Source organism: Pteropus alecto, unplaced genomic scaffold (assembly GCF_000325575.1).
Source record: "Pteropus alecto unplaced genomic scaffold, ASM32557v1 scaffold33, whole genome shotgun sequence".
NCBI lineage: Eukaryota > Metazoa > Chordata > Mammalia > Chiroptera > Pteropodidae > Pteropus > Pteropus alecto.
In genome coordinates, this window is record NW_006435762.1 from 8,803,028 (window position 1) to 8,816,824 (window position 13,797).

The window sequence follows — 13,797 nt, forward strand, 5'->3', positions numbered from 1 at the left end:
TGATGGATTAGAGCTATGTTTTCAAAATTGGAGTATTCCACAGACAAATCAAGTTTTATGATGCTTTTTAACAAACTGGAAGATCTGTTAACATTAGGCCCGAATTCCTGCGAAGTAACAATGGGATAGAGCTGAACAATGATGTTTATTTATTTATTTATTTTCTATCCTGTGAGACTGGAATATTCTCCAAAGAGATCATTATGCTTATTGATAAAAAAGACACTTAGGAACAAACACTCCATTTTCCTCCTTTGGGCATATGACTCCTGCAACTCTAACATCATCTAGGTCCACGAAGGCAGTGAACTGAGCACAAGATACTATGCTGAAGATGCTTGAGTACAAAGGTGAAAAGAAGCTGGATCCCTGATAACATCATTGAGCCACTGAATTAACCTGCCCTAGAGCTATCATATCTTCAGATTTCTTGTTAAATAAGATAATGTTTTTTGTTGATTCTAAGTTGTACTTTCTTTTCATTGTTCAACATCTCAGAAATCAGAATTATTCTGCCATGATAATATCTTGCAATCACTGCTGGCCAGGGGAGGTCTTGACATAGTTTTCACTGCCTGTTCATATGTCAAATTGATTTGTTATTCTCAGTGACATGACTGACAACTGCAGCCCCTTTACAGTTCAGTCAACAAACCGTTGAAGGACATTCGAGTCGGGCTTTTGTTTTCTGTCTGAACACCTTCCATTGACATCTTCTGCAAAGATAAAGAAAGCGCCATCATAAAACTTCCATAATAAGTGTCAGTGCTTGGAAGAAAATTCAAGAAGCTATAGTTGAGCAATCTTTTAAGAAATGCCACATCACCGACATTGCGATATCAAGAGGATAATACTAGGTAAAAGAAATGTGGGTATTGATGACTTTGAATTTAAAAAGTAATTCAGGAGATCAAACTCTAAATGTGAAGATGCTTTAAGAATATGAACCAATGTGTTTGATTTATGGTTGTATATATACATATATTTCTGCTATAGAATATATAGTATAGTTGCAATGTGTGTTAAAATATATGTCTAGAGTTTTACAATTCTCTTTCAATAGGTATAATATTCATAGGTATAAAATAAGTTTTAAATCATTAGAGAGCATTATGTTAATATTAACTGGCAGTGTTTTTTTTCTTAGTGATTCATAAAATAATCGTGTGTGTTACAATCAGACATAATCAGTAATAAATCCTTTATTGTTTGAGTTGGGACTTTCTGTTTCTTGCAATCAAAAACTTCAACAATGATATACAGTTTAAGAATATTTTACCATCAGTAGCTTTCTTTTTAGCTTCTTAAAAGAAAAGAGGCAGAATAAGTTAAAATCCATGAAGTGTGGGAATCTGAATTCTCCATCTGGTCTCTTCATAAGCAGACAATAGACACAAGTAGTGACAAGGCTACTTTCTTGTTAGTATAAGAATGTGGTGGGTAGGGCGAGCAAAGGGAGACTTGTCTCTCCATGAGCTAAGAAGACATCTCTCCATCCTCCCTTCTGCAAAAGCATGTCACTATTCAACAACTATTAGTTACACTCATGTATTAACAAGCAGTATCTCCTGGAAATGAAACTGTGCCAACCTCATCACTAACAAATTTCTTAATTAACCTATTATGCTCTTAGCAACAGAATTAACTGTTGTCTTAGAAATGAATTATTTGGGTTTTTTTTTTTTTTTTGGTCCTACAGTACTCCCTTTATTCTATTATAGGATCAGGATGCTCTTTGATTAGCTCATCATAATTTCCTAAAGTAAGCAAGAGTTTGAGAAACCACCCATGGCACATTATTTCATTGCTTAAATTTGCTATTGACTCTTTTATCCCTTGATAACTAAGTCCTTCCTAACAATGGTGTTAATTATACCAGTCATTTATTCTACAGCTGTGCCTTTTCTCTTGACTTGTTTCATCCTCACAGACAAGATTAGTGGCTTCCCTTTGGAGAAGACTCACCATGGGGCATTACTTGTTGGGGAAAGAAACATTCTCTGCTCTTCAACCTATGCAAGTCTCAATCATTCATGCCTGGAAAATATTTGCTACAATGTGGGTCTTGCTTCTTCAAGAGTAACTAACCCTAAGGCCAGGAATTCCATCCCTGCGATAAAGTGCACATTTCCCATTAAATGCAAATTTTTCACTTGAGAAGGTTGAAAACAGTGCTATTTTAAAAAAGAATTCCAGATGGTTAAATTTAGTGTCATAAAAAATCTTCAATCCAAGAATAGTTTCTGGCTTTGAGCCCACAGTGTTTCTTTCGTTGTGAATTGGTTGGATTTTCATTTACTATAAGCATTTCCTGCAGTGTTTGTTTTCTTCCGAGCATACATATTGATGGCTTGTTGGCTTTAATAGTACTTGTCTTTCCCTTTAAAACGACTTACCTAAATTTTAGTATTGCCAAACAAGTAGGACCTTGATTTTACTTTAATTTTTAAGATTTTCTCAACTGTTTTGCCTCTTCTGTCATAAATTTGAAATAGCTTATTCCCTGCAGCCACCCTCATCTCTTTTTTTTTAATTAAATTTTTTTTCAATTACAGTTGACATTCAATATATTAGTTTTAGGTGTACAATATAGTGGTTAGACATTTATATATAACTTACGAAGTGATCCCCCTGATAAGTCTAGTACCCACCTGGCACTATACATGATTATTACAATATTATTAACAATATTCCCTATGCTGTACTTTACATCCCCATGACTATTTTGAAACTGTCAATCTGTACTTCTCAATCGCTTCACCATTTTTATCAAGCCCCAATTCCCCTCTTATCTGGCAACCAACAGTTTGTTCTCTGTATCCATGAGTTTGTTTTGTTTATTCATTTATTTTGTTTTTCAGATACTTACTTGGTAGGAGAGATACCGTGTTTACCCTCATCTCTTAGTAGGAGAGATACCGTGTTTACCCTCATCTCTTATTAGAAGCCATGTTTGCTCCTCCCCATAGTGCCTCAAAGAGATAGCCTTAAAAGACAAATCTTTGTATTTTTTGCTAACAGGATTTGAAGACTGGACAGTCCACCAATTGTCTGTCCTCCTGATCTGCCTGTGGTCTCCTTTTCTTTCTGTTTAGTTCTTCCTTGGTCCCTTGGCGATGGAAGAAGGCAACTTCTATTTACTGAATGCACGCTTGGTGCTCCTGGGCCCTGCCCTGTGCTTTATAGACATAATCCTACTTGATCCTTCCAACTGCCGTAAAGCTAACTATTATTATCCTTGTAAAGGCAAGGAAACCAAAGAGCAAAGTAATTAAGCAACTAGGCCAAGATTATCTAGCCAATTCGTGGCAAAGCTAAAATTATAATCTTATTTGCCTATGAAAAACTCCCTCTTGTTATGAAACTAATATTCAGAGCCTCTTAAAGAATGTGTTTCTTTCCTTTTTTTTTTTTATTTCTAATCTGCTTCACTTTTACTATCTTCATAACCTAGAAACACAAGAATGACTATATATCCATGAGTTCAATTCTCCACATATCTGATTTATGATATTTTGGCATGTTTTACTTCAAAATGTACCATATCATAACTGGGACAATTGTGTGTGTGTATGTGTGTGTATTTGTGTGTATTTATTTCTAATTAAATTTACCTAAATTTGCGGTCAGTATATTTATTGTCAGAATTCTGCAAAGGTGTCAGGATTTCACAATAGACTCTGTTTCATAATCCTGATTGCAACGTTTGGCTCTACATTTTCCTGGTACAAGATGAAACATGACAATGAACAACTAAGAATGCTGTGCGGAGTAATATGCAGGCTTTCAGCCTTCTGGGTACATACTGAAACGATGTACCAGAAATAAAGCTAACCTATATGATATGTGATATGGAAATGCTAACATCAATGTTTGTCCAGCAATCGATAGATCTGATCAATCGATGGATTTGCTGAGAAATGCCTTGAAAATAACAGGAGCAATGGAAATAGCCAAAATCTGTCAAAACCAGCAGCAGTGTCTTCATCTCACAGGAAGGACAGCTGCTGATTTGACCTGTGATTCTTCAGACTCAGCTCACTGTTCAGAGCTTTTTGGAATTCTATTCCAAGATAGCAAAATTATGGGGTAATTTAATTCTGGGATCAATCCACTTCAGGACAGGAAGATTTACTCCTCTCCTGAATATTCTGAACTCCCTCCACAAAGAGAAGCTATAGTAAAGAACTCTGTAACTTAGTCACCCCAGGGAATAAATCAACTAACAAATTTGGAAGAGAAAGGAGGACTATTTTATGTGGCTTTTAACAAATTTGCTGATTATCTCTAATATATTCTGGGCTGTGAATAGTGATTAGTATATCAAATTAATTCTTGGATGGTTTGCTTGACTGACTGAGTTAGGATATTGAGCAACAGTAAGCAAAGCATCATCTCATCCAATTGGATCAGTTTCTTCTCTCCCACCCTTCACATATCCCCTGTCTGTTCCCTCTTTCCAACTCTAGTAATTAAACCATCTTCTTTCTTGGCACTGTGTGGACCAGAGGGTATATTACGCTGAGGTCTGCCACAAACCTGAGGGATTTTAGGGGAGTTTGAAATTGTATGGAAAATGTAATGTTATGAACAGCCAAGCATTGAGAGAGAGAGAGAGAGAGAGAGAGAGAGAGAGAGAGAGAGAGAGTGTGTGTGTGTGTGTGTGTGTATGAGAGAGAGAGAGAGAGAAGACAGTGTGAAGAAAAAGAGAGAGAAAGAGAAGGAGAGAGAGAGAGAGAGAGAGAGAGAGAGAGAGAGATCGAGAGATCATAGTTTTCATCAAATTCTCAAAGGCCCATGACACTAATAGTAACAAACACTGGTCATAAAAAAAGTAATCATTTAATAATTTTTTACTTTTCTCCCTTTTGTGTAGAAGTCTATCCGTTGATAATATTAGCCAGCTCAGACTAATCTAGGAGCTTCAGGTATATCAGTGAAAAAAATTAGATTGCCGTTCTCCAACCCCTGACCCCCTCAGAGGCTTAAGTTCAAATAGGGGAGAAAAATCATTAGGAACCATTAAAGAGGGTGGAGGGGTTATGAACATGTTAATAATGATGGAGAATGAACATTGCCTTTCTAGATTGGTGCTTATTAATAGCTTTGTGGGGCTTTTGTTTTAATTTATATGTATTTCTTTTTGTAAGAAATTTTTGTAAGCATTTCTCCCCTTGAAGGTGATGGAGAATCCCATGGGATTTCTTTGTCATTCCACTAGTTGAGTTTGTGCAGATGTCCAAGTAGTCCTCAGCTTACATGCCAATCCATCAGGTGCCTGGCTGGTGCACACCACACAAGAGCTCACACTATCCACCCACACTGACGAAAGAGAGAATGAGAGGCATGGGCCTTGACAAGTTTTGCTACGTCCAAAAATGAAATTGATTCAGGTCACTAAGAAACTCCAAGTTCTTTCATTAATAGGCCTTGGGAAATAATAAATCAGCCTATTAGGGTGCAACAGGGGTGCAAATTGGTGTCTCAGTTAATGTAGATAAAGATTTCAGTGTACACTGCATATATCAAAAATTTAACACATGCTGCCTACAGAGTTTTAATGAATACAAAAAGCTCAGTTGCTGAAAACCAACACAACGCAGGCATTACTTCATTTAGCTGTCAATAAAATTGTCTCTTATTTTATTTTCTAATGGTTTATCAATACTGGCAATTTGCCGCTGGTTATAAAAAGGAAGATGGGGGGGGTGGTGGTGGAAAGGAATTTAAATAAGTCCTACTAACTAGAAAAAACTTGGTGAGCCATTTTATTCTGCTACATAAGTTAATGTCCGGATGATGTAAAGGAGCGAAATCTTCATTTCTTCTTTAAACGGCAAACATCACCCTTACTGAAAGGCTACATTATGTGGGGGTGCATTTTGCTCTGGAAGTCTGTTATTGTCTTTTGATAAAGGATGTTATGGCATTGTAATCCAGCCTCTCTTACAGAAATTCTATTAAGGGAAACATTGTTCTGCTTTATTTTGCCACCCAGCTATTCCCCACCCCTGCCGCTCCGCCGTGTAACATAGCTGCAGTGTGAAGTTTGCCAGTAGAAGCCAAATGCAAGATCTCACCTGCCTTACTCATGTTCCATAAAATACTGAATAAACATGACATCGTTTTCTGCAGCAGGGGAGGAAAGCCCATCATTGCATCTGACATGAATAAGCCTTGTCTATTTTCCCAGTGCAGTAAGGGAATGGCTGCTAATCATTGTTCTCACCTGGTAATTATGTCCATGTGAGGAGAAGGACACTGTTTATTTTCCTCTGAATGATATTTATGTTGTTTTTAAAAAACAGATTTATGATAATGAACTAACCATGAGAACTCATTCACTGATTGATTCATTCAATAAACATTTGTGGCAGGCTAATGTATTAATAAATTAATGTAGAAATTAACCTGTGCCTTATTTTATTATTATTATTATTTTCTTGCTTGAGCAGACTCATCAGAAAATGGATGAAGAAGTAACTGAATCCTTCACCCATGGAAGAAGGTCACCGAGGCCTCAGTGTTCTCTGGGCTTCTTTGTCTAAGGTAGTCTTTAACTTTCTTTCTCTCTCTCTCCCTCTCCTCTCCTTCCCCTCTCCTTCTTTCCTTTTATTCCTTTTTTTCTCTGAGGCTGGTGGGGGTGCACAAATTTGATGACTTCTTTACTCAGCCTTTTTGAGATTTCTAGTCCTTTAAAGGAAATGAGTCTAAATATTCTGCAGTTGGCACAGACCAGTCCCTTGCTCATATTTGCACCTTCCAGAGGTGATAGTAGGTGGAAAGGGATCCCTGAGGGTCATCTAATGGTGAGTAGAGTGGACTACAGCTCCATCACCTCCTAGAGGAACAGGACAAACAATGTCCAGGGTACCGAATGCTGACTAATGGCCCAAAGTGAATCCCTCATTTTCATGGGCTGCCTGAACCCAAGGGAAGAAGATGCTCCAATAAAGGACTACGCTATTTTTTATCACCAATTGAAATTTTGAATTCAGAGCAGAATAACTTTTATTTTAGAGAGGTAAAGAACTGTATCATTTCTTGCAATTAGTGTTGTGGAGCAATTTGTATTCGTGACATACTTTTTAAAGTATCTTTTTTGAGCCGGGCCTTATGCTAGGCAGATGGAAAGATCCATTGCTTTTCTTCAAGGAAATCTGAGTCTAGTGGGAAAGGCAGACAAATGAACAGAGAACTATAACACCGCTGAAAGGGTTCTCTTCCAGTAGTGTGAGCAAAAGGCAGGGACAGTGTGGAGGAGGGGTGGCTGAATCTGCTTGTGCCTGGAAGAAGGAGGGTAGAGGAGAGGACAGGAAGGGCAATTCAAAGTGAGGGGTCAGCATTTGCAAAGCCACAGAGTTGTGAAGAGTTGCCATGTACCAGACCCCCTGAGAAATTCCGCTGCATAAGAGTGGGGCTGGAGGGTGCCTGGTGTGAAGTGGCAAGAGCAGAGGCCCTCCGAAGCCCCGGGGGAATGAGTGACACCAATTCAAATAATATTTCAGATTAGTCTCTACCCAAGGAGACATGAATGCTTGAAATTGTACAGCTCACATATAAAAGACACTCAGAGGATTTCCCCAAATTTGACTAAAATATTAAAAATGTACACAGCATTGCCAATAATGAGTTGTGACACTGAAAGAAATTTTCTAAATTATCATTAATAATAAAAAATTTTGATCAACTCTGTTTCAGGAAAAACTGAATTACTTTTCTAGTCTCTCTTTAGGAAAGACTAATATAGGATTTTGTCATAAGATTATATAGCCAAAAATATAAAATACGAGCATTTATAGAGGTTTGTCAAGCAGATAATTAACACACATCTTGTTATTTTTTCCTAAATTTTGTGATACTTCTGGCATTTGTTGGCTTTTAAAAGTTGATATTTTTATGCTTTATTTTCTCATTTTAAATAAATATTCACCGTTGATCTAGTTGTGTAGTTATAATTTTGCATTATTATTCTTAAAGAAATTTCCTCAAATTGTGTAAGCTTCATGTCCCCTCAAACCTAGGTCAGCCTCTAGGAGCAGAGACTGGGGAGGTAGGCTGGGACCAGTCTGGAATCTGAGCCTCAAGAAATGGTGGAGGACCTTCATGTTCCACCGAGGCTTCATGTCGTCATCTTACTGAAAAGGAAACTGTGCCCAGAGAAGTCAAGTGACTTCCAAAGTTTTCAGAGCCCATTGGTGGCACACCCAAGAGTAGGACCCCATCTCTTGCTTCCCTGGCATGTCATCTTCTTCATATTAAGGTCTGCAAAGGGTGAACATCTGCATCAGATAAAGGCACACAGGAGTCACAAACAAACTGATTCATTTGTTTTGGCCAGTGCAGTGCTTAAAAGATAACCCAATGTTAACCTTTAGGCTAGGCATACTTTCTGTTGTTCATCTAGTCCCTTCTACACCCATCCCCTTACACTTGGGTTACAGATGTACTTGTCCTGTTTAGTTCATGAAGACATCTGAGTTGGAATAATGGTGCTTGGAGAGCAGAGAGGTTCTGAGGCTGCAGGCTCAAGACATCATCTTCTTGTGTAGTATTGCTAAGAGACGCATTCTCCCATGCGAATCTGTCACAGCAACACCCATCTGTAGCTTTGGTCTTTAAGTTACTGGACAGGAAAAGAACAAAAGTCACATTTTACCTGCCAGTCATCCTCAGTGGTCTGTGGACATGCAACCCTGGACAGAGAAGCTAGAGAAATTCAGGTTCTTTGAGGGAGAATACTGCCAGTGAAGATAGTCAACCCAGTCAGAGAAGACCTCGGCAAAAGACTTCTTGTATTTAGTTTTAGCCCTTGGCCACACTATATCTGGCCGTTTAAGTCTCAAAGAAAATACAATATTGCAGGTGTTCTCAGGATAATAAAAGCGTAAGAGCTGGTATGTTTTCAGTTATGAAAACAGCTAAAAATTCAATAACAAAGGACATGAATCCAAACCATTATATTGCTGTAGAATTCTGGCTGATACACATGGGAAACACTCTTGTTAGCTATTAGCCAATGCACACTGGGAGATAACCTAAAAATGGTCATGGATTTGGCGCAGCTCTGTTCTCTCATGATGTCAGGCTTTAGGCTTTTCTGAAAGTAAACTTGGACTTTGGATTATTTTGCTTGGGAACATACTTAAAGACTTAGAATACATAGTATACATAAGGTATTGTGACCCTCTGTATTCTTAAGACTTGTCGACATTTATCTGAGATCTAGCTACATGCCATGACTTTATGTTTATTACCTCAAATTCACATAACAGTCTTGTAGTCTCTTCATTTTACAAACAAAAACCTTGAGGCTCAGAGAGGTTATTACAAAGACCACATACTTATTAATAATAGTGGGCTTAGGACTAGATCTCAGTTCTAACTGGTTCCAGAGCCATCATATACTGCTACCTCAACACAACTGCCATAAAGGAAAGCCAAAGCCAATGCACACCAGTGAGCAGGACTTCTCTAAAGACCTATGATGTACCTGGGTAGACTTAGGTCATCACCCTTGAGGCTGGTTCATTGCATTTAATTCTAGGCTGTGTTGTGAGCTTACACGGATTGTTTGGGAGCTGCCTTAATGTTCAGTGACTGCTTCCTCGTGAACATAGTTACTTTTTTTTTTCTCCCGGGAAGATCTGGAACACCAGGAAGCAGGGTCACTGAGCCACCTTGTGTCCATCTCTGGGGACTACAGCTTCCCCCCACTCCAACATCTAAAGATTTGGGGGACCCTATCTTCCTTTGCCACCACCATTCTTGCATCCTCATCCAGAAGAGGCTTTTCCTATTCTTCTTTATTTTTTTGGTCACTCTTTCAGAACAAGCGTTGCCTATGGTAGACAGACAAGCTGCTGTCTTAGATTTGATATATTTGATGTGAATGACCTGAAAGTATTTAAAACAGTTGATAGTCACAAAAATAAATTCTACAAGAAACTCAAGGCTCTATCCCTCACAAGCCCCCACCATGGTCTTGCAAGGAAAAGGAGTAGATATGGATCAAAGACAAAATTGAATTTTCAAGGACACAAAATGTTGCTCCTAGAATAGGGGGTGGAATTTTAAGCAGGAGATGTAAAGTGATCATAAATAGAACAGAGGCAATATTTTCTAAGTCATTTTGGATTCCATCTTGCATCTTTTTTTTTCAGCCATGTGGAAGCACAGAACAAAGTCCGTATAGTGATTAAGAGACTGCTCCAAATTAGAGGTACAAGGGTGAACTCATGATTTCTAAAATATTTATATGTGTATATGAATGTATATGTGCTTACATAAATGTGTATATGCCAGTATGCATGTATGTGTCTGTATATATGTAAATATATGTGTGTATCTGTGTATATAATGCATATATTACTTTGTCTGCTGAAGAAAACTAGAAGCAAGAAATACCCCAGCTGCAATGAGCATACCCAGTACTCAAATCTTGGTCCCTAATATCATTTTTTACTAAAAGAACAAGGACTCCTCAGAGAAATGGATGAATCTAAGACTGTGGAAGGAAAATTTCTAGAGAATCCTGGAACATCTTGTTATGTCAGGAAATAAGAAAATGTTAAAAAAAAAATGATAAGGATCTTTCATAAGGATAAGAGAAAGCTTGAAGTGGCTCCCACTGCTCAAAGCTGGAATAATTTGAATGCTAAAATAGAGTATGAATGTAAACCACTGGGAAAAAAATAGAAATCCATAAAACTGTACTGATAATAAATAGATAAGTAAATAAAAGGAGGAAAAGCCTGGGCTCATACTTAATGCAGAATACCAAGAGCCGATTAGTAAATGTGAAGGGACCATAAGAGTTAGAAAATCATTTTATAAACATCTTAATTAAGAATAGTTCAGGCAAAAATCTTCAATGGATACTTAATCTGGGGGGAAATTTTGATGAGGAGCAGGATATTTTCATGTTCTTAAACTGACTTCCCACAGATTGCTTATTAGTTTCAAAAGGAATAATTATAACTGTATGGCATAGAAATCAGACAACACTTTGATTAGGTAAACAGAGTGAAATCATCAATGAAGAGCAAATAAACATTGTATACGCCCAGACTATGATACTCTGAGAAATACAATATCACTTTTGGATATTCTAGCTGGAAACGAATTTTTTAAATGTGATGGTGAAGAAACATTAGACAAACCTCAAATCAGGTATTTTCTATTTGGAAAAAAAGGAGGAATTAACAATATTATTTAAAGTGTCAATGTCATACAAGAAAAAAAAAAGGCTAGGGAAATGTTCTAGATTAAAGGGAGCTAAAGAAACACGATAACAAAATGTAATACCCAATGCTAGACTGAATCCTGTACTAGAGAGAAAAAAATGATATATATAACAGACATTTTGAGGTCAGTTGGAAAAATTGGATTATAAATGTAGATTAGATTAAAATTTTATATTAATGTTAAATTTACTGAATTAGATAACGGTGGTATAGTTATGTAAAAGAATATCCCCATTTTAGAAAATATGCATTGAATTATTTCAGGGCAAAGGGGCATGATGTATTTAACTTTCTTCCAAATAATTCAGGAAAATAATAGCATATAGAATATCTCTTTTACATAATATAATATAATATATAAAAATTATATGCAGATAGAGATGAGTGAGAGAGGGTTCAAGGAGTGTGGACAAAGCAAATAGGGTAAATATTAATGAATAATAGCTGAATCTCAGTAAAGAGTAGGTCAGTGTTTTGTACTATTTCTATTCTTGATTGTTTTTTTGTAGGTTTGAAGTTATTTACAAATAAAAAATTGAGAGACTGTGTGTGTGTGTGTGAGAGAGAGAGAGAGAGAGAGAGAGAGAGAGAGAGAGAGAGAGAGAGAGAGAGAGAAAGAGATATCCAGCATTGATTACCACGGTTACAAATCTGCCTGTTTACTAGCTATGCAATCTTAAGCAAGTTATGTAATCTCTCTGTGCCTCAATTTCTTCAACAAGAAAGTTAAAATAATAGTACATGTCCCATAGGGTTTTTGTAGGAAATAAAAGAGATAATGAGAATGTTTGTTACTATTGACTTGGATGTCTTTTTATTAAGGAGGTGCCCTAGCCTTGGGAGATAAATTAGGAACTTGGATTGAGGCTTCAGGTTTGAGGCACAAAGCAAACTACTGAGGCAGGTCTGTAGCCGAAGATTTAATCAGTTAGGTGCACAAGAGACCGTTGGGAAGAGTATCATTCAGATTATTTACATCCCAAGTTTAAAGATTGGGGTTACACCTGGAGATACAGTAAAGAGTGAGTATATGTAAAATATTCACTTGAAAACCAGCAGAAGTGATGATGACTGGTAATTCTCTAGTCAGATTCTGATTTTCAGAAGCCTGGTGATATTTCTAGAAAATATAGTCCAAGAGGATCAGTCTTGGGGGCAGGGGTGTTGGTGGTGAATATTTTCCAGTAACAAAAACAGCAGCAAAAATAACAAAGTCGATGTTTGGAAATAGGCCAATTATAAATAAACCTGGTATAAGTTCTCCCAAAACAGAGGTTGCCTTGTGAAAAATTCTGTCACTTAAGGGGATGCTTAGATGGCAGTATCAGGCAAGAGGAGAAAAATGTTGGCAGTGTGCAGGAGAGACTGAAGGCTGATCCCATTGTGCCCACGCTGGTTTCCTAATTTGGGTAGTTTCTCTCACAAACTCCTTATTCGAAGAAAGCTTTGGCAGTGTTATGATTAGAAACATAATGCATTCCACATATGCCTGGAAGCCTGAAAGGCCAAATTTCAGGGGTTTAAGTGATGACCACCAAGGTGGTCCCCTGGAAAGCCACCTTGCAGAGACACTGGATCAAGTCACAGATTCGCTGGCCAGTTGTGAATAATGACTCTTATTAGGGGCCAGGGCAAGGGCTTGGCAAACCTCCCTCACTCCTCCATTTCCCCCTCCTTCAGGACTATGGGAGAGGGGAGGAATATGAAGGAGGCCCTTAGTTTGAGACAAAGGGTGTGAGGAATCAGAGAGTAGAGAAAGGCTTCATGAGTTCTTTCTTTCTCCTTGCTACCTTATTTCATCCCTGACCTTTTCAGTTGGTGTGTTATATTTCACAGTAGAACAACCCTACCTCGCCGGGTCAGAGCAGTGTGGTAAGAAAGAGGCCCAGGCCCAAATTAAAATTGCCCAGCTCAGCTGCTTACTGGCTTGAAACTTGGGAAGAATTAGCCTCTCTGCACCTAATTTTTCTCAGCTGCAAAACAGGGTAATTCCTCCAGGGTTGTTGTAAGGATGAGAGGAGGTGATGAGCATTAAGTGCCTAGGACAGCCTGGCTCCAGAAGGCACTCCATGGGTGGTTGTCAGCATCGTTCTTGTTAGTGGCTGAGTAGAGGCACCGCCTGCCCTTTCTAACTTAGTGTCCGGGTGGCCAGTCTCAGGTCCTAGCATAGCTTTGTAATAATCCATCCTGAAAGGTCCATCAGCTGGATAGGTAAACTTACTTTTTTTCTTTATGGCTTTAATGGTCCTAATGCTAAAACTTGCCTTCCCTTCAACCCTCTGAAGTAGCAAACCAAGCTGAACCTGCTCCTTCCTAAAGTAATTAATTTTAACATTTTAGCAGTATGTTTCTGCTTAAATCGTTGTCTAGCTAAATCACGCTCACACTGATTTACATTTCTTCCTAGCCTTCGAAATTGTCCCACTGCTTTTTCTAGGAGTCAGACTGACCACTCCTGAGCAGATAAGAGACTCAGAGATGTTTTCAGGGCCCATTTAGTCTGATTTTATTATAAACTTTATTATATATATATTGTTTTCAATAAAACCAG

At 37.9% G+C, this 13,797-nt stretch overlaps 1 long non-coding RNA gene across 2 annotated transcripts in view; it reads left to right on the forward strand.

Annotated features, from left to right (window-relative positions):
* LOC112479034 overlaps window positions 1-13,797 on the forward strand; it is a 169,622-nt gene that overhangs the window by 78,614 nt on the left and 77,211 nt on the right. The window contains exons 3-4 of one of the 2 annotated variants that reach the window (XR_003046025.1): window positions 6,456-6,549; window positions 10,164-10,222. This is a non-coding gene — a long non-coding RNA (uncharacterized LOC112479034). The remainder of the gene's footprint in view (window positions 1-6,455; window positions 6,550-10,163; window positions 10,223-13,797) is intronic. The other variant, XR_003046026.1, reaches the window with a different exon arrangement.